Source organism: Hemicordylus capensis, chromosome 3, assembly GCF_027244095.1.
Source record: "Hemicordylus capensis ecotype Gifberg chromosome 3, rHemCap1.1.pri, whole genome shotgun sequence".
NCBI classification, from domain to species: Eukaryota; Metazoa; Chordata; class Lepidosauria; order Squamata; family Cordylidae; genus Hemicordylus; species Hemicordylus capensis.
In genome coordinates, this window is record NC_069659.1 from 210382726 (window position 1) to 210404966 (window position 22241).

General features: G+C 43.8%; 1 long non-coding RNA gene across 1 annotated transcript; it reads left to right on the forward strand.

The window, feature by feature from the left end:
* The first annotated feature begins 4 nt into the window (after positions 1-4).
* On the forward strand, positions 5-19586 carry LOC128350888 (uncharacterized). Its single transcript, XR_008319495.1, has 5 exons — positions 5-352; positions 9274-9380; positions 14455-14529; positions 17403-17575; positions 18614-19586. It is a non-coding gene; the product is annotated as an uncharacterized LOC128350888 (long non-coding RNA).
* The last annotated feature ends 2655 nt before the right edge of the window (positions 19587-22241 follow it).

Sequence of the window (22241 nt, forward strand, 5' to 3'; positions counted from 1 at the left end):
AGGCGAAGCGGAAGGCCAAGGCACGCCCTCGATTGTGCTTCGCCCCGCCTCCGGGGCGTGGCCACACGTATCCGCACGGGCAGGCTCTCAGGCGGCTGGTCTGCGTCACAAGAATGGGGCGGGGTCTTTCTTATACCAACCGAAAACATAGAGAATCTTCATGCCGCTTTAGTTCAGTGTTTATGCAAATAATGCATTTCTTATCATTGCACTCACTTCGCAACACCTACCGTAATAAGTGACAGACTAATGAATACAACTGTTCAGTTATTTCATAGTTTGTTTCCAGCGAGAAGAAGTTTCTTGTTCTCTTCCCCCGACCCCATTTTCTCCTCACAACAGCGTTGTAAAGGTGAGTTAGGCTGTAAAGGAGTAAGGGCTCCTGGGTTGGTTCTCGTCTAACGCTGGTGTTTTTGCACGGCATACATTATTTTTCTCGTCTTCAGTTGGAGCTTTGCAGTTTGCCCAGAGGTACTGGGTGTTTTGATCTTTCTCATTACAACCAGCCTTGGCTCTGTTCAGTCGAATGGTCTTCTGCTTGTAATGTTCCCTGAGAAAGGCTGCCTTTAAATTCTTTTTTTTAAAATAACACTGCTAACTGAAGGTGGCAACTGGGGACTGTTTCAATATAGGCCTTGGAAATGGGGAGCTCTGTTTGGAGGGCAGTAGCCGTCCCCAAGTTAAAACTTGCCAAAGGTTGAAATCCTGTCCCAGTCATAGCAAACTGCCCCCTCACGGATAAAGAGGGAATCATCTGGGACTGTTGCTATACCTTATTTACCTGAATAGAGAATGTGTCTGAATTTATGGGGACCCTCTTAAAAATACAGGTTCAACACAGGTTATACCAGTATTTTCCTGAAAGGAAGAGGATTCGAAATTTAGGATTACCCCCTGATTTCTAACATTAAGGAACTTGGAAAAACACTAGTTTTGGATTCAGGTAAATACAGTATTTTTGCTGATATTTTGTCTCTGAAAGATCCACTTAGGCCAGATTTCTCATTGATACTAAGGGGAGTTGGAACCTCAGAGTTGGAACCTCTTTCACCATAAAGACTCTAGTGGAAAACCTCATTTTGGGTGCACTAGAAAAGGACAGGAGCCACCTACTGGCACAGTGGGGAAGTAACTAGTCTAGGGAGCAAGAGGTTGCTGTTTCAGATCCTCGCTGGTATGTTTCCCAGACTATGAGAAACACCTAAATAGGGCAGCAGCGACGTAGGAAGATGCTGAAAGGCATAATCTCATACTGCACAGGAGATGGCAATGGCAAACCTCTCCTGTATTCTACCAAAGAAAAGCACATGGCTCTGTGGTCGACTCGATAGCAGAACAACAGAAAAAGGACAAGGGTTACATTTAGAGAGGTTGTATGAAATTGATAAGAGGTGGGAAATGGGCAGATAACATTATGAAAGAAATCATTGCTCAAGGATTGAAGAGGGAGGAATCTCCCCTGTCCCCTCTCTCTTTTTTTGGAGAAATATATAAGCAGTTATAACTTTAAAAAGCTTACAGACTGGCCTGGATGAATAATACACTTTAGTTGTACTTTAAAAACAAAACAACAACAACAGTTTTAAATGTTTAAATAAATAATTTAAGGAACAATGTTTAAACAATGATTATAAAATAATGATGCATACAGAATAGTGGTACCAGGATAACAACTTCATATGTATTCACTTTCCCTGACCCAGTCCTATTGAGGCAAACTTTAAAATCAAACATACAAACCAAGTATTATAGAGATACTTTACAATAATTATCAGTGTTAAATTTAGCATATGTTACTAAAAACAAATTCAAAAATTAAGAACAATGAGACATAATTGAAGATTCTTTTGATTAAGAAGAAAGATCCCACCTCTATCTTTACCAAAATAATTCAGATTAATAAATATATTCAGTTCTTGCCTTCCAGAATAATAAGCACACATGACATAGTATGTGTACAGAATGAGCGTTTAACATAGTGTCAGGGCTGACACTGCCCATCAAATAGTCCCTTTGAGTCCCTGGTGGAAAAAGATGGTGGCTGCGAAGAAGCACTCCAAGTTGCAGCTGCTACTACCACCTGGTAAGCCTCATCAAAATTCTTGTGGGGGCTTTATTAAGCAGTCCTGACAATGGCTCATAGTGCTTTTCAGCAGCTGTACTTTTCTTTACCTGTAACACAATGCCCCTGCCATTACATCCAGCGCATTATAGGGGTTGAGGGAAGGCAACTGCTGCTATGGGGGTGCAAAAAGGCCAAAGTACAAACTTGGCCAAGGGCATCCATAAACCCATCAGAGCATTTCCAACATGCTGTGGGCAGTGTTCCCTCGTAACACAGATTCCCAGATGTTGTTGACTACAACTCCCAGAATCCCCAGCTGCCATGGCTTTTGCTTGGGGAGTACTGGAGTTGTAGTCCACAACATCTGGGAATCTCTGTTAGAGGAAACACTGGTTGTGGGTTATTTGGTTTTCCATTTGCTAGTTTGAGGCAAACAAGCTCTGCAGGTGGTTTTAAATTGTATCTTACATAAAGTGTTGTTTGCTCAACATTTAGTGATTAATCATTTAATCAGGCTCTGTATGCCAGGCCTTCTCTAAAAGGCACCACCCAATAAAATGGAACGGGGTTAAAAAGTTATGTAGTCATCTGTAAGAGTACTGTTGCTGACAGAATCTTTTAAATTTATTATTTATTTATTTATATTTTATTTTTTACATTTTATATCCCGCTCTTCCTCCAAGGAGCCCAGAGCGGTGTACTACATACTTAGGTTTCTCCTCACAACAACCCTGTGAAGTAGGTGAGGCTGAGAGAGAAGTGACTGGCCCAGAGTCACCCAGCTAGTATCATGGCTGGATGGGGATTTGAACTCGGGTCTCCCCGGTCCTAGTCCAGCACTCTAACCACTACACCAAACATTCCTTTTAGTAGATTTCTAATGTTAGTAATACTGTATATTAATATCCTGTTAATAATATTGTTTTCCCCAGAACAATAATACTTATCTTGCAATTCTTCAAAGCTAGCTAGAATGGGGCTTCTTTCTAAAACTTACTGGCAGAGTGGATAATCCTTTTAGTGGTGACAAACTGTTGCTCTAATTAAACCCAGTTTGATAGAGGAACATTCTTCTTCCCTCCCACTTAGTCCCTTGTGCCAGAACAAATGATCTCTGTAGCCATGCAAATTATGCAACATCGTTCCATCTTTCTTCACTGATACTATAATTTGATGTAAGCTATGTATTGTTAATGGAACTGTTCTGGTACACACTGTCAGAACGTCCTGAGACTATTTTTGGGCTTGAGTGGGAAATTAATGCGAATGGAGTGAACAGTCCATTACAGTATCAATTTGTGCAAAGCTTTGAGATTGGGATATGGTACAATCAGACTTATTTAAGGGGTTATTAGGGTACAGGAAATGAAAAAGTTAGGCAATTGATAAAAGGCAATGAAACTTTAACTAGCAATGTAAATCAGAGACTCATGAAGAGGCGCTTTATCTTAAAGGTCCAAACTGCAATTAGATCAGCTTAAGTCTTGCCAAATAGAGATGACTTGGAATGCAGAGTCCAGATTTAGGAGGAAGAGGAGAGAGGGGGGGAGAGATTATTAGTAATTAGTGTGTCACTCGCAAGCCAGGGAACCAGGAAAGCAGCTGGTTCTAGGGAAAATCCAGGGGAAGTCAGTTCCCTGAGGCAGCCAAGCGTGGTGCATGGTTTGGATCAAGAGAGAGGTCCAAACCAGGAGCTGGAACAATGGTTGTGGTAGAGGGAATTGCCAGAGCTTGAGCACACAATTGAGTGGGGCTTGAAACAGGCGAACACATGCCTTTGGGCCAAACACAAGCCACATCTCTTTGTTGCCAGGTATGATATCCATGGTTAACAAAAGAATACATGCTGAATGATTTAGTCAAGCGTGTGTGCAGTCTTGAAGAACAATAGAGTGAAATGGTTTGAAAAACCTGTATGGGGACGGGTAAATGGGCGAGCTCAAAACCTATCTCGTGAGTCAGGAAGACCTTCCAAGTGTGGGGATCAGAATGCCTTTCACACTGAGCTTCTTCCCTGGTCCGGTCAGACCATTGCTCCAATAATGAGGTGGGAGTGATACAGCCTTATTAACTGAGTTCCATTTGAGGAGAATAGTAAGACTCATTCTTTGTGCCAACAACAAGAGGATTATTGCTATTCTCTTGAGAAATAGTTCTTCTCCTTAACTCATGTCTTACTCAGCCAGCATCCTTCTCTGCATAATAGAGAGACGTACCTTTCAATCACATTTCATACCTGACCTGGGGTAAAGTTGCCCCATCCTGTTTGTGCTAAGTGACTGAGAGTTTGCCAAATATGGGCATGTGAAGGGCTCACGGTCCCTTGGTCCAGGTAGCCAAGACAGAGGCTGCAAGCCTGCGGTTCCAAACCATATAGAGTGGGGCTGCTTGTAGCCCCTGAACAGGCTGTTCTCGTAACAGTATATTATTGTTCTCTCTCTTCTTTGTATCTGTGATGGACAGGGGGTTACTCTGTGCTTTCCTTGGATCTACCCTCAGTAGAAAGATTGCCCAGATTCCAATTTAGAAGCATGATGCTCATTCGAGGTAGGCTGCCACCAGTTGAAGGCTGATCTAAAGCCACTGACCAGGCTCAAACATGGCTTCAACAAGCTAGAACTGTCTCGGTTGGGACTACAGGGACTTTACAGTCAGAGTCCACACAACCCAGCTCTAGACAGGCAGTATATTAATCTAAAAACAATTCATCAGTAGTGCATAAGAGTGTTCCCTCTAACAGAGATTCCCAGATGTTGTGGACTGCAACTCCCATAATCCCCAAGCAAAAGCCATAGCAGCTGGGGATTCTGGGAGTTGTAGTCAACAAAATCTGGGAATCCCTGTTAGAGGGAATACTAGTGCATGACCTTATGAGACACATGTGGAAGAGTTTTGCAAGTAAATCTCCAGAACCTTTTAAACCAGACTGAATCCACATCTAAGTATATGGAATTAATTAAGAAAAGAGTTGCACACAGAATAAGGAATTGGGGAAACTGGGAGCAAAGCAAGGCACACAGGAATTCAAAAGAACATACAAAAACATTAACTAACTAGCTCTGAGTTTTACCTTAGTCTAGCAGCAGGCAGCAGTGTTCCCTCTAACAGAGATTCCCAAACGTTGTAGACTACAACTCCCATACTCTCCAAGCAAAGCCATGGCAGCTGGGGATTCTGGGAGCTGTAGTCAACAACATCTGGAAATCCCTGTTAGAGGGAACACTGGTAGGCAGGTCCTTTGCTGAGAGAGCATTAATCTCTACAGCATCTCCCTTGGGACACTAATAGCAGCTGGTGACATGGCCCCTGGTTGCTAGCAACTCATGACTGTACTTGTGACAAAATGGTGGGGTTCTTTGCCCCTATTTTATAGTGATTAAAGAGGGAGAGGGCTTTCCTGCTCTTCCAGAAATGGACAGCTCTGGGATTCAATGAAAAGAATCAGCACATATCTGCTGTAACACTGGTCTTAGGCCAATCCAGGGTTGCAGTTTTACCTCCCAACTGTAGGTTACTCCTGCTTAATGGGTCTGAACATACATATCTAAAGATAGGTTCGGTTTTAGCGGGTTAACCTATTGTGAAAAAGGGGTTAGGAGTATAGCTTGATGGCTCTGTTCCTCCAGTAACAACAACAACAACAACAGGATTAACCTCATTCAGTAACCAAAGAGAGGCATGTCCCCCATTCAGAGCACTCAGGATTGAGTGGAAGTGTTAGACTTTCTTGAGCTAAGATGGAGATCTTTGTTTCGTCAAAGTATCATAATAGCCCAAGTTTCTAGGTCCTGTCTAATAGCACATCTGGGGTTCTAATTCAAGATTCAGCAAGTTCTAGTAAGAACTAATCTGTCTACTTTCCTTTCACTATACCTACAACTGGACTAAATTTGGTCCACATCGGTTAGGCAGTTCACAAGTTAGCCCACTTGTGCCTCAAATGTTCATGCACTCACCATCTTGAATTGGTGTGCATGACATCAAAAACTATGTGTTTGAGGTGTCCCTCTGTGTCCCTACAACTGTACCAAATTTGGTTTAAATTGGTTCCCACTTGCACCTCAAACCTTCACGAGTCCACCATTTTGAATCAGGGTGGATGACATCATTACAATCTACACCCTTGAGGGACACCCTGTGTGTCCCTACGTGGTAGCAAATATAGCAATAGCAATAGCACTTACATTTATATACCGCTCTATAGCCGAAGCTCTCTAAGCAGTTTACAATGATTTAGCATATTGCCCCCAACATTCTGGGTACTCATTTTACCGACCTCGGAAGGATGGAAGGCTGAGTCAACCTTGAGCCCCTGGTCAGGATCGAACTTGTAACCTTCTGGTTACAGGGCGGCAGTTTTACCACTGCACCACCAGGGGCTCTTTATGGTTCAAATTGGTTAGGTGGTTCACAAGTTAGCCCTCTTATCCTGAAACACCCACATGTCCACCATCTTGGATTGGGGTGGATGACATTACAAACTACATCACTGAGTTGTCCCTATGTGTCACGCACTACAACTGTACCAAGTTTAGTTCAAATCTACAAGTTAACCCTCTTGCACCTGAAAACCTAATGCATCTACCATCTTGAATTAGGGTGGATGGCATCACTAATCATGCCATTGAGGTGTCCCTATGTGTCCCTACAACTGTACCCAGTTTGGTTCATATTGGTCCAGGTATTGCAAAGTTGATAGTGTGGGGGACACATATGGATGGACAGAAACACCGACACACACACGTAATGCCAGGTGATCTCATAAGCCTAACTGGAAAGTAGGCTAAAAAAATGGAGACAGAAGACAATCCTGTCTGGTACCTTTATAATGACTTGACTAGCAAGCCAGAGGTTGCCGGTTCGAATCCCCGCTGGTATGTTTCACAGAGTATGGGAATCCCATGCCATCCCATGGCAGAGGATTCTATAGATTAATTATGTACTGTGTGAAATAATACTTCCTTTTGTTGGACCTAAATTACCTGGCCTTCAGTTTCATGGATGGGATGACCTCTAGTTCTAGTGTTGTGAGAGGGGGAGAAAAATTTGTCTGTCCACTCTCTAATCCATGCATAATTTTATACATCTCTATCATGTCTCCCCATAGTTGCCTCTTTCCAAATGAAAAAGCCCCAGATGCTGTAGCTTAGCCTCATAAGGAAGGTGCCCCAGGCCCCTGATCATCTTGGTTGCCCTCTTCTGCATTTCCCCCCATTCTTTTATTTCCTTCTTTAGATATGGTGACCAGATCTGTACACAGTAGTCTAAATGTGGCTGCACCACAGATTTGTAAAAAGGCATTATAATATTAGCACTTTTAGCCTGCTTTCCAGTAGGCTTATCTGTGTGTGTGTTCATCCATGTGTCAGACCCCCGCCCCATCAACTTCGCAACGCCTGGACCAATATGAATCAAATAGGGAACAGTTGCAGAGTCACATAGGGACACCTTAACGATATAGTTTGTAATGATATCATCCACCCCAATTCAAGATGGTGGACACGTAACCATTTGAGGAACAAGTGGGCTAACTTGCGAAATGCCTAACCTATTTGGACTAAATTTAATCCAGTTGTGGGGATAGTGACAGAAAAGTAGGCAGATTAGTTCTCACTTGAACTTGTTATTTTCAGTTCCCTTCCTAAAGCTCCCACCATTTGCCCCTTTCCCTGGCAAGACCTTATACAGTTGCAGGCATCAAAAGTAGCTTTCCTTAGCATTGTGATGTAGGGTGAGGAAATTGTTTGTCTGGCAAGTTCTTGTCTGTTGCTCAGCTGTTAGTCATAGAAACACATTAGGAGGAAAGCAGTTGGCAATTTCATTACCAGAGTGGGCAGGAAAGACTCATTCTCCAGTGAGGTTCTGTGAAGGAATGGAGAAATCTCACACCACCTAGGAGATACCCCGAGGTATGAACATTTTGAATACAGTGTTAAGCTGATTTCTTCAGTCAAGTTCTCATTAAGCAGCTCTGTGAAAAATCTTGCCAGGTCTCAGGAACTATGTGCTGATTATTATTTTCTGAAGAAGAATTGGTTTCTTGCTTCCCCATACCTTTGAAGATATGGAACAGAGTGAAGGTACTTAAGTGCATTTGCTTAGGTTCTGTCTTTTTTGCATGAAAACCTTTGCAAAGCACACTGTACGCAAATGATACTTCTAAGTAATGAATAAATGCTCTAGACACACTTACTTGGGCTTAAGTTCTAATGTTCCATTGAACTCAGTGGGACTGAGTTGTTGACTAAACTTATACAGGAATGGATTAGGGTACATGTTTCTGTGTGCATCTGAATTTCTGTTGCAGTATGAACTAATATAACATGTTGCATATACAGGAATGACTCTTGTGCATGGAAATCAACCAGGCTGACACCTTAACCTGGCGCCAATGTAGTGGCAATCCAAAATAGGGCAAAGAGCACTGAAATCAATACAGTGTTGGATTGCAGCTGATGGAAGAGGAAGGCAGTCTTGGCTGTCCAGCTGTTGAACTACAACACCCATAATCTCTAGCCATAATAAATTGTGGTACAAGTGGTCTACCTTGTCTAGCTGTAGTATCTGGAAAAACGTTTCTCTCTCTCTTTTTGTTCTTTGGATTTTACCTACCTGAGTGGATTTTTAACTCAGGAAAAAGGGGTTTTACTCTGGTGCAAACATGCCTCAATGTTAATTGTTCAGCAACCTACCATGTTTTCCCACCACATGGAAACTGCATGTGGAGCAGTTTTTGTACTTTTCCATTGGTAAATGGAGAGTTGCCTTGGAATTTCACCCACACCGGGGGTGGGGTGGGCAGAATCTGTTAAAAGTGGGCGTGGTGGCAGCAATTACCAAAGGAACAGTTAAGTTTTAAAGGAACTGCCTTTGTTGAGCAAACATGGAGGGAATGATGCAGCATTTTTCTTTCCCCCACATAGGCTTGCTTTGAGACAAGGGCTGGGCTTAAATCCGCTATTTGCTACAGAGGCACTGTTTGGAAGTGGTTCCGCTCCTACCTTGAGGAGTGTTTCTAAAAGGTGGTACTAGGGGATTACTGCTCAACCCCTTGGCAGTTATGTTATGGGGTTCTGCAGGGTTCTATTCTTTCCTCTATGCTGCTTATCATCTACATGAAACTACTGGAATAGGTCATCCAGAGATTTGGCCTGAGATATCATCAATATGCAGATGACACTTAATTGTATCTTTTTTTTTTACATCAGATGCAGGGGAGGCTGTCCTGAATCAGTGCTTGGATGCAGTGTGAATAAGCTGAGACTCAATCCAGACAAGACAGAAAGTACTGCTGGTTGGTGGTTCCTCTGCCCAGGTGAATTATGTTCAGCCTGTTCTAGATGGGGATGCACTCCCCCTGAAGGACCAGGTTCACAGTTTAGGAGTGCTCATTGATCCAGCGCTGACACTAGAGGCTCAAGTGGCCCCTGTGGCTCGGAGTGCCTCTTATCAGCTTCGGCTGATATGCCAACTGCAACCTTACCTGAACAGAGATCACTTGACCAGTTCCTAGTGCTCTGGTAACCTCTCACTTGGATTGCTGCAATGCATCAAATGTGGGGCTGCCTTAGAAAATGGTCCAGAAACTGCAGCTGGTACAAAATAGGGCTGCAAGATTATTGACCGGATGTTTTGAGCATATTATGCTAGGGCTTCATCAGCTGCACTGGCTCCCAATAGGGGTGTGCACAAAACCAGTTTGTTTGGTTCAAGTCCAAACCCAACTCGAACAGCACCAGGTATGTTTGGTTTCATGGGAGAAGACCTGGTCTTGTGGCAGCAAGCATGACTTGTCCCCATAGTTAAGCAGGGTCTGCCCTGGTTGCATATGAATGGGAGACTTGATGTGTGGGCACTGTAAGTTATTTCCAGAGCCACTCTGGGAAGAACATCTAGGTTCCAAGTTCCCTCCCTGGCATCTCCAAGATAGGGCTGAGAGAGACTCTTGCCTGCAGCCTTGGAGAAGCCACTGCCAGTCTGGGTAGACAAGACTGAACTAAATGGACCGGTGGTCTGACACAGTATATGGAGGCTTCCTATGTGTTCACCCTGGTCATGCATTGTACATGTGCTGTGGCCTCCAAGATGGCCACGGCCAGAACACAGAGGCCCAGAATGGGTTGATAACTGCAAGAACTGGGCCATTGGGAGGGGAAATCACCAGAGACCTCCTCCCATGGTAGCATCCCCCTTATTTTTATTTTAAAAATTCAAGCGCAGCCAGGGTGTGTGTGTGTGTGTGTGTGTTTCCAGCTCAACCTCGAGTTGAATTGGGGCCGGTCCTGCTTGAAGACAAGCCCTCGAGCTGGAACATTCGATGTTGAGCCAGTTTGCACATCTCTAGCTCCCAGTCCCTTTTCTGGGCCCAATTCAATGTACTGGTTTTAACCTTTAAAGCCCTAAATGGCTTTGGACTAGGTTACCTGAGTGAGCATCTTGCCCTATGTCCCAACCTGGACCTTAAGATCTTATTCCGAAGCCATCCTCTGGATGCCCCTGCCAAACGAGTTAGTGAGCATGGAGAGCAAAACTTCCTTTTCTATTTTAACCAAACCACCATGATTTTGAAAATAGTGTATTAACATTGTGTATTGCATAAGAGCACAACTATGACAGACTGGGGGTTACTCTCTTTTCCTGGTATCTACCTTCAATAGAGAGAGTGCTCTTATCCCAGTTTAGGAGCATGTCACTCCTTTGAGGTAGATGAGTCTTCAGTGAGTGGCAGTTTAAGTTCACTGACCAGGCTTAGACACAGCTTCAGCAGTCTAGAATTGTCTGGCTTTGGACTTATAGCCAGAGTCCACACAGCAACATATTATTCTAAATACAAATCAACAGTAACACATGATTTTACAGTGTGTATGGGGAAGAGTTTTGCAAGTAATTCTCCAGAACCATTAAAGCCAGACTGAAATCGCTTCTATGGAATTTATTAAGAAATAAGGTTTGCACACAGAATAAAGAATTGGGGGTACTCATTCAACAAGAGAGGAATGTCCCCTATTCAGAGCACTCAGGGTGGAGTGGAAGTGTCCGACGTTTTTGAGATAAGGTAGAGTTGTGTGTTCCATAACAAAGTACATTGATAAGAATGTTTGTGGGGCTGTAAGGAAAAGCAGCAACAGAAAGCATAGCTAGATGCTGTAAGAGAAACATTCAGGGAGAAGTCTGTTTGTGCGTTTAGACCATTTCAGTGTTAGTACAAAAATGTTTTTTTTACCTTCCAATATTGTTTTTATGCATCCTTCAATTTCATTTTTCTCCCTCCTGTTTTTGAATAAAGGAAGCAACTATGCAGAGAAGTGGGAGAGCAGACAGTGGCTGGTCATTATCCCCTACTCTTTTTGTCTTTAGCCCTGGAAACAGCTGGAAAGGGCTTCTGTCAGGCCTGGGGGCTTTACAGTTGCAACTGAAGAGACAAGAGTCCCACGGTGCTGAAAACTTATTTGAGCCCAACATGTTTCGGCTGAAGCCTTCAAGGGTAGACTAGGACACAACATGAAAAGTGTTAAAGTATATAAAAAAACTCTTAACACAATAATATTGAGATGACCTATTGTGAAAACTGTAGTCCTTGTGCACTTGCATCTTTATCCAATGTAATCCTGTTAAAAAACTCTCTCTTCAAAAACAGGAAGCAATCTCGGAAATTTAAAATAGAAGCTCAGTTTTGCAAACACAGTACTTGACCAAAAACAATGAAAAACATGCCACTACTTAGATCTTGGACTACCAAAGCTGGAGCACATTTGCTGCTATCTTAATGTGAGCTTGTCACATTTCTTCATTTTCCTGCAAATTTATACCCTTAGATAATGTCCCAGCTGTACTACATTGCCTGACCAATTCCTGAAATCATGCTACTTAAAGGAGAATAGTCTTCACTTGAACATAGCCCCAAGATCTAACTCATTTAAAACACCTGGAATCAAGGTTTTTAATTCCAGAATCCACCAAGCCTCCCTCCTGAGTAAGATTCTATCATGGCCAAAATTAATCTTTTCAACAGCCCAAAAAAGTAAATCTTTGTAAGAGTGCTTGTGTCCACCAAGCACCAAATAAGTGGGCACCAAAGGAGCAACCATCTTGGCACATTTAATATTACTGAGATGCTCTCCAATCTGCTTCTTTAAAGGTCTCAAAGTTGTTCTAATATAAAACTTACACTGGATAAGATGCAAGTGCACAACGATTACAGGTTTCACAGCAGGTCGTTTTAATATTATTGTGTTAAGAGTTTTATGATATACAAAACCGTGGGACTTTTGTCTCAACTGTATTTGGTGCTTCTCATTTTTCTTCACCTACTGGGGGCTTTACAGACAGGTCTTCTACTCCGAAGGGAGTGTGTGCATTCACACACCAGCCAAACCAGATCTTTGGACCCACTCCACACACAAATCAGGCTTTGTCTTGCAAATTTTAGCTTATCTTATTATTAAATTCTAGTTATTTCTGGCTTTTTAAAATGCTGGTTTTAAGCTACTTTTTCTGGAAACACCTGAGTAAATAGGGAAAGGCACTGATGTAGAATCATGAGCATGATAAGAAATGCAGATGTAGCTCTTTAGTAACCTCTCCCCCTCACCATTGGCTAGAAGGAAAACATGGAGGCATGCCCTGTGAACTTGCATCAAAACAAAACCTAAGAGCAGAGGGAAGGAGCTGCTTCCCTCAGTGTTGCGAGTGTGATTTGAAGTGGCTTTGCTCAACATTTACCCCACAGCACGAAGCCATGCGCAAATAACTCCCAGGTGAAATCTGCCCTCTACTCCAGGGAAGGGGAAATGTCTTAAAGGTAAAGGGCAACTGTGAGGAACCCACCCCGATACCTCTCAAGTTCAGGGATGTGATTTGTTTCATATAAATTTATATCAGTTGTGTCACCACATTCATGGAATAGGTTATTACTTTCTTTTGCTGCCACCATGTGATTATTACCCTGCTCTCAGTAAATAACTTCTGGGCCACATAGCCTTGTGAGTGAAGGATAGAGATATATGTTCAGTGCATAAAAGGAGACAAAGAATAAGGTATAACACAAATAATAACAAGTTTATTATTTACTTAAGATGGAAATGAGGTTCTCAGCAAAGCAGGGCTCATAGACTTCATTCCAATGTTGCTAAATCAATCAGCTGTTAGACACTAGGGATGTGCACGGAACCATGCCGGGTGGCTCAATGGCGGGGGTGGGGAGTCGCACTTTAAGGGTGGGGGAGGGTGCACTTACCCTCTCTCCGCTTTTCCCCTGCTGGCACCTAGTATTTCCCAAGTCCGATGGGGTGGCGGTATACTTCCCTGCTGCCCCATTTGCTCTTTGGCTGGAAGTAGCTGGCACACGTGCACCCAGCAAGCACATGCACATTGCAAGTGCCCACAGGCATTCGCGTGCTCGCGCCTGCCAGAACGAGCACACACGCTCCAGCTACTTCCAGCCAAATAGCAAACGGGGTGGCAGGGAAGTATGCTGCCTCCCCCTCAGACTTGGGAAATACCGGGTGCCGGTGGGGCAGAAGCAGAGGGAGGGGTAAGTGCACCCTCCCACACCCTTAAAGTGCAACTCCCCCCACCCCGCCTTTGAATTTCAAACCACCCAGTTCCTGAACTTGTTCAGAGACATGTAAAAGGGCTTCCAAACAGATTTGTGCTCATCCCTATTAGACCCCACACAGAGTGTTTTGACCTTCTTTGAGTACGATACTTCTTGTCTGTTTAAGCAGCAATTTTGCATCTGGGCAGCTTTCTCTCTCTCAGGATTCCCATTCAGGCTTTCTACACCAAACCCCAAAGTACTGTTCTAGTGCTCTATTGGCTTATTACAGTCTCTGAACATCCATTAACCAGGAATTCACACAGAATTTGAAGCAATTTCCCTTCGTTAGTCACCCACACAGAAACTCTGGCTCAGAGCTCCGTTCTTCTGTCTCACTACCATCATTTAACCAACTAACTGTCACCAACTGTGTCTACTCAAATCCTCTCAAATTTCCATGCATGGTTACTATGGCATATCTTTGTACATTTCTTCACACAATTGTTAAAAGTCCTGAGCGCTTAACGGTTGCTGTGACAGGCAGACATCTAGCACATGAAGATGGAAGCAGCACTTAATATTCTGCCTGTACATCAGCTGCATGACAGTGTGAACTTCAACAGGTAAAGTTCCAATCTCCAAATGCAGGTAGAAACTCCACTCACTGAAAACAGGAACAGTCTACATGACCCAGCATGGGTCCATGGGATCTTTCAGGGAACACTAACCAATGAAACAAGATGTCTGAAGGGGAACATCTAGCAGGCTGCTGGTGTTAGGCAGCACAGTTGCTCATGGCACAGTGGCTTGCATTGAGAAATCTGGCTAACTGCCTTTATTGTTTCTACAGATAAGGCTTGCTCTGGAATATGATGTTAGAGACCACACACACCCGCTTTCAAAAGCTTTACTCTACTACTAAAAGGTATATCAGAGTAATTCATTTTATAAGTAATACATAGTAAAAGCAAAAGGCAATTTGCATCATTCTTTTGAATGGGCAATACATAGACAATCTGTCTCAACATATTTAGAAGCTTGGCTATATCTAACTATCTATCTATCTCATAAAGATAACATCTATTTAAATCTGTTTTAAAGCTACTATGCTATTAACTGCATATAAAATATGAGGCAATATCTATTTACTTCAAAGTTGTTAAAGGTCCAAAAGATGGCGTAATGCTACTGTTATAACCAGCTAGTGATAAGTCTAAGTCTGGCAGAAAAGAGGGAGGGGGAGACAGGTGGGGAGTCAAGAAGGTGAGGAGGAGGAGGAGGAAAAGGAGCGAGGAGCACAGAGGCATATGTCTGTTGCGGAGTTCAGTAACCGGGAAGATGATAGACCCTCATGGATTATCAGATTGGGTGGCTGTAACCAACAACCAAGCACTTTGAGTATGTAGTCTTTCAGCTCCCAGGGCTCAATCTAGCTCAGCTACACACTTAGCTGAACAGAAGTGGCAAAATCCCAGGATAGGTGCCCATCTGAGATCTGACAGCTCCAGGGCATCCAAGACAAGTCTGGCCATGTGCCTTCTCTTGGTCTCACAGTGCCTTGAGGTCCCAAGAGAGTACAGCTGAACGAGCCCCTCTGGGTCTCATCAGAGCTGAGACAGAGATCATCCCTTTGATCAGCCCATCTTCCTTTGATGTCCATCAGGTTGTCAGCCACACAAATCATTATTTCATCTCTAATGATGAGCATTTTCCAAAGTGTGCTAATTTCTATACTATTCTTATCTTATTTGTCCAGGTGTGTTAGTTAATCTGCAGACTCTTGCCTTCTCCTTACTCTCCATATATGTTAATTGTCACATGCTCCATGAGAGGAAAGTGGGGGAGGGGGGATGGAGACACGGACATCTGAGACTCTAGCCCACTTCAGCTACATGGCAGGTCATAAATTTATCCTAACAAGCCTACTGCCACAGGTGGCCATACAGATAAAGGGGGGAAAGCTGGAAGCATTCCAAGGCAAGAAGGTTCATACAAAGTTGAGTAGTTCAGCAGCAAGCAACTTCCCAGTAGGGATGTGCACAGAACCAGCTGACCCAGTTCGGTTCGAGTCTGGACCGGACTCAAACCTGACTGGACCAATTCAATCGGACACCCCCTCGAACCCCCCCCCAGTTTGGTTCAGGGGGGTTCATGAACTTACATTAAACAATTTTTTTACCTTCTCCCCTTCGGGGAAGGTCCTTAAGGTGGCAGGGGGTCCACAGAGGTTCGCCAGCCTCCGTTGTATCCCCCTCCGGCCCATTTGGGCCTGAATAGTTTGGCACAGTGGCCATTTTGGATGTCGCTGCGCATGCGCAAATGGGTCACACCAGGCCTTGCAGAGGCCATTTGTGCATGCACAGCAGCATCCAAAATGGCCACCACGCCAAACTATGGAGGCCCAAATGGGCTGAAGAACCAGCCGGAGGGGGTGACAATGGAGGCTGACGGGGGGAGGGGGAACCTCCGCAGACACTCACCCCCCGCCACCTCAAAGACCTTCCCTGAAGGGGAGAAGGTAACAAACAATTTTTTAATGTTAAAAAAAATGTTTGTGAACCCCTCTGAACAGTCAGCGGGCGTGGGGGTGGGGGTTTGGTCCAGGGCCAGACCGAACAGAAGGTGGTTCGGTTTGACCCCAGACTGCCGAACCAAACCGGCTCAACGCCGAACCCATATGACATCGAGCCAGATTGCACATCCCTGCTTCCCAGAACCCCTCTGAAGTCTTGCCCATTGACCAAAGTCCTGCTCACTGTTCCTTCATCCTGCCTAGATGCAGTGTGGATCGGCCTTTGAGCCTGACACTGGCACTAAATAAATTTGGAGCAGTAGTAGAAATCGAATTATAAGAAGCAACATTAAGATTTTTAGCCCACTTTCTTTAAAGACAGTAAGCCTGTGAGATCACCTGGCATATTTTGTGTGTATGTATATACATATATAAAATGGAAAGATGTGAAAGCCTGGTGGGCAGCTAGGATGCAGAGGTTCAAGAGGGTGCAGTTCAAGGAATGCAGCACTGCATGGTGAGGACAGTTTTCTCCCCATGGTACCAATGGTGCTGTGGAGAGTATTCAGCTTTGGCTAAAGCTTCACACAGGCCCAATTAAGAATTAGTCTGGGAGCCACACGCAAGGTGGCTTTCCCCCCACCCCAGAATTCCTTACATTTTGAAGTAGTACCAGAAGGATTTAAAAACAAAACAAAAAACCACCATGCAATTCCTGCTAACTTGGCAAAGAAGCACTCTTTAAAGTGATGGCTTTTTAAAAAAAATTTAAAGGGGAGAGCAACTGTCCATATTCAGCCCAACATAGCTCCCAGGAGCAAGTCACTTAGAAGCATCAGAATGGATGGGTGGGGGTGGATAGTCACTAGAACAAGTAATCCTATCTTGGCTTAACACCTCCCCTTCCTCCCCACCACCACCATGGAAGTTGACCTAGGATGAGATAATTTAGGGACGGGGACTCAACTGGGGCAGCAGCTTGTCTTCACTTATCTCTGTGTTTCAAAAACAGCTATCAGCTCCCACTTGCAGCTAGAGGGATGACATCTACAAGTAGAGGCAAGCCCTTTTTGGATTAATGTAGTTCCTTTTGATTGCTCTCAACCCTCTTGATTACCGAGGAAGGGCTGTTTCAGGTCAATGGGATGGCCTCCCTGCCACCCTTGCCATCACCCTGCATGTGGGCCCTTGGGAGGGAGCAGGAAGCCCCACTGGAACTGGAGCAGTGACAAGAAAACAACCACTTTCCCCTAACAAACACTTTGCCTCTTTTCTTCTTGCACAAGGATGCAGCCAAGGTCCCAAGAGGGGAGACGGAGGAGAGTGCAGGAAGTGGTCCAGCTACACCAAAGACCAACTGGCCATCCTGATCAGAGCCTTTGAGGAGGATCCCTATCCAGGGTTCTCCCACATGGTGGAGTTGTCCTGCCTTATTGGCATCCTGGAGACTTGCATCCTAGTAAGCCAAGAGGCAGCAGGATTTCTCTCCCACCAATGCCACATGACTTAAGCTGTGGGCTTCCCAAGATCGGGGGGCAAACATGCCCATGGTGACATTTTATTTCCAGCAAGAACCAGTGCCAGAGCCAAGGCATGGCTGGTTGCTTCCCAGCAGCAGCCCAAACTTCTTCAGCTCCTCTTCTATACACTGACTCCCCTACAATTAAGGCTAGGATGGTGGATAGGCTACAGTGCTCTGTAGTGGAGCTGTCACAAGTTAACATGAGCAAAGCAGCCCAAGTCTCAGCGTTCATTACTTGGCAGGAAGTTGTTGCAGTAGCAAGGGGTGGGGGTGGGTGTTAGGGGAAGGGAGTCTCTTCCTCTGGGAAAAGGCCCTCTTCCAACCCCATGGTCCTGATCTTCCACTAGTGACTGTTTGGGTTTAGCTTGGATATTATATTTTGAGTGTCTGAAGGTTCTTCCCTTTTTGTTTGGTCTAATATGTATTGACATCTCTACATCTTGGTTCTACTGCTCTAGATTAATTGCTGTGTGATAATTCTGACTTAAGACACTATTCTAGTCTTGCCAATACTTATTACATTTCATTAACTTTTAAAAGGTTAGTAGTCTTAATTAATTATTACTGACTGTCCAATTTTTCCCTTTGTACAGTGACTTCATTAATTGAATCTAGAAAAGATTGTGCAGCTTTGCATTTTTTCTGCCCAAAATCTTGGAAATTTTTTACGGAGGCCAAATGAGAATGTCAGAGTTGATTAAGTGTTGATAATTACAAGTCACTTTTTAGTAATTGCATATATAATGCTCATATTAATCTGGAACTAGAGTTGGCAGAGAAGGGAATACAAGAGCATGATGTATCAAATATTATCACAAGGACTTGCAATAGCAACATGGAGCAAACTGCTCCAGCATACTATAGAGTCCCCTGTGCATGAATGCTCAAATGATGAACTTTGATAGCCACATACTAAAAAAAAGCCATACAGATCAATTTCAGGATAATGGATATGTGGTTCTCTCTCCTCCCCAGCCCAGATCTAGTTCCAAAACAGATGGTCCAAAAAGCCAGAACACCTTCATAAGGCCACAAAGAAGCTTGGAAGCAGGGAAAGGCTCCCTCAGCATAACTTCTGCTCTTGGGACCAGCCAAGTAATGCAACTGCTCCAGCACAAAGTGTTGCCAACATGCTGGGCTTTCCAGGAACAAACTGGAATCTAGTGGAAGACAGGAGGCAGTATTGGGATAACATCCCCTATCAGAACAGCAGCTCCTTTGTAAGGACAATCTCCTTTCCAAACATCAATCTATAGATTTGCTGGTGGGGCTACAGGCACCAGAGGATCTGCTTTGGGAGCTGCTGGGAGTCTTCCCATGACAGGCCAACCAGTCCAGCAAGGTGGAGATATTTCAGACAATTTATCAGATTTTCAGGGAGATTCAGATCTACTGTGGACTCCACAACAAAGATGGCAGACCTATACACCAAACTCCCAATACTCAACTTGACTAAGAATTCTGTGGTGGATACTAGACATTTTGAAGTACTTGCATTCTAATCAAGGTGCAGGTACCGAGGGAATGGCTTAAATACCAGCATTTCAGGCCAGTGATCGCACAATGCAATTTGGGCATAACATATCTGTGGGATCCAGTAGTACTATTACATCCCCTTCTCCCACAGCACAATGGCAAGAAGTTCAAGAGCAGATTCTGCCAGTTCCTTTCCTTCATCATCCCTTGCAAGAAACCACCTATAGGTCTGGCATGGAAAACTGACTCATAAGAAACCCTTTAGAACGGGTGTCTGGAAATGACCAGAACAGACAGCACTCTTCACCTTCACTTGGCCCCTTTCCCTCTACAACTCCACATTCAAACCCTTACTCGAATATAGAATATGCTTAATATATTCATGTTAAAGTGTACTGTATTCATATTTATCAGTGTAATAGGTATTTATCATATTAAGTGTTTAACATGCATAAAAATGTTTTGTTGACAACTTGATAGCGTGTGTGTGATTTTGTTGTGGTGCAGAAATTCTGGCATCCCACACAGATACTTAGTGAGTTTGCGTGCAAACTCCAGGTTCCAAAACATTGTGGCTTGCCCAAGACTATGTAAGGAGACCCTGGAACACAACTCCATGATATAGGTCTCCCATTATCCTTCATCCACTTAATTCACAAATGAATGCCAGCAATAGCGTGTAAGCTGATTATTATAAACCGGAAGGAAAATTTTCAACTATTTGGATGTTATCTTGACTTATGCATTAAAAAAGAAAAAAGATGCAAGACTTTTCTTATATTAGGTTGCCAGATAGTGGTTGGTTGAATTCCTTTTATGCCTTGTTTATATGGTACTTGCAATTCTCAAACTTAAAGATAGTAGAACATAAGTCAAACTCAATTTAATGTGATAGAATTTAACCCCAAGTTAGAAGCCATCCTTAAAGTTGGTTTTCAGACCTCCATTTCTAAGCAAACCACAAAGGTGGAGCATGTCCTTACAATGTTGTAGTCACTCTTGATTTACAAGTGAGGAAACTAGACTATTAAAATAGACCAGTCTGCCATTTTGTGATGTTGGCTAATCTGTTAACAAATATGATGAAATTTGAGTAATAAACCCATTACAAGAGTTGCCTTTTAAGCAAGTAGTAGACCAACAGGTTTATAAGTGAAAATTGTTACAGCTATAAATGCTAGTTTGATATTTGCTTAAGGCTGAAATCCTAAATACAATGAAGATTAAATCCCATTAATCTATCTTTTTTCTTACTTCTGGGAAAACATGCTTAGAATCCAGCGTAATGCTGCCTGACCAGATTGCCCCCTACTCATATTCTTTAAATATCTGTTTGTATTTTGAGACCAGAGTGAGTTTGGGGGAGAGGGGAATAGTGTGCAGAGTTCATTCCTACTCTATGAAAAAGCAATATGGCGTGTCCCAAGAATCAATTGGTTCTTTCAGTTGCAAAAGTGTGTGGAGGAGGGAAATGGGCTGTGGGTGGTCACAGGTATCCCTAACAAAGCCATGAGTAGTTTGTAGAAAGGTATCTGCATAGAAATTTTGGAAATTTTTTCTGTGGAAGTGGAAATTACTGCTTAGAACTTGGCTTTTAACTTCTATCCATTACTTTAGTTTACAAACTAATATTTAAAACTGGGCTATTAATCAGGAAGCTCTTTGTCAGAAGGCTGCCCGTCACTAAGTGATGGCTGAGTGGCCTTCAGCTAGCCGTGCTTCTAGGCCCCATCCTCAATATTGTATGCAATGTGTGGACCGAAATAGCAACCAGCTGCTTTCATAAAAAACTTGCAGCATTACTGAAGGGACGAGGGCAGTGGCAGCTGATGGGTTGTGGGATGGAGGAGCAGTAGACAGAGTAGGGTAGACAGATTTCTTAGCAATAGCCTTTAGAACTGCAAGGCTGCAAGTAATGCCAAGCCGCATTCCAGTAACAGACAATCCTGTCCTTTAGAGTGTTGGCCAGCTCCTAATCACCCCTTTCTCCCCTCTTGGTCTCTTATATAGCCTGTCCCCAGCCATGGCTTAACATTACAATGCATGCAAAAAACAAACTTAAATACTCAACTCTGCCATTTATCCCCAAAGCAAGGGGGCTGAGACGGAGGAGATGGAGGCTTCAGAACTGCCTGAGTGCTTGCCTGATGGGGCTATTTCTCCAACCTCCTCCTACTTCATCGTGACACAAACTCAGGTATTCCCACCCTTAATGCAGGGACAGCTTTGTCTCCTTGCCTTAGCCTGTCCCCATAGTGTTTGATTTTACGTGAAGGAGGATTGTGACTCTGAAATGAAGGCCATTTGAGAGAGGTTCTCCTAAAACCTAGTCAGAATATTACCAAATGGGGCTCAGTTAAATGGAGACATTATTTTTTGGGGCTGTTTAATTTACCAGTTACTATAAATACACTGAGAGGCAGCAAGTGTGCTTTTTAAAAGACCCCCCCCCCTTTAAAGAGAGCACTTTAAATATTTTGTATTGAAAGAAAAAACAAAGTGAGATTATTGGGGAAAGGCAGCTACCTAAAATGTGTCACACAAGATGGTTTGTACATTTCCATGGGAAAATGTGGTATTTGTGGGAAGTGTATATGTAGAGGGCAGTCACAGAGAGTATTGGGCTGCAAATATAAATAAGTGTGCTTTTCATGGGATCTGCTGCTGGTCGCCCTGAGAAGCAGTGGTCAGCAGCTGAGAGGGTCGGCATGGTCAGCAGCAGCTGGTGCTGGCAGGGGAATGTGTGCTAGTACTGCCTCAGGGCTCCAAAGCATGGGCGATTGGGAGCACCCCCTCCCCTTCTCCATCCGTGTCCCATTTACTGCACCATACCACTCCAGTGCTCCACACAAATATGAAATCGAATTCCCCCCATTTTGGCTTCCTTGAGGGGGTGGGGGGAGTTCAATCCAAGGTTGGGTCTTTTCCCCCCTCCTCACATGCAGAACTCCACTCAGGAGTCCTGCAAAGCACTGTCTGCTACACTACCCACTTCAGCCCAACAACTTGCAAAACAAACATATACACCAGCTTCCCTGTGCTCCAGTTGGCTAGAATCTAGTTCACTGTTTTACTATGCCTGTGCCTAGCCCCAATTTTTAGGGTCAGTCTGAAAAAATGCCACATC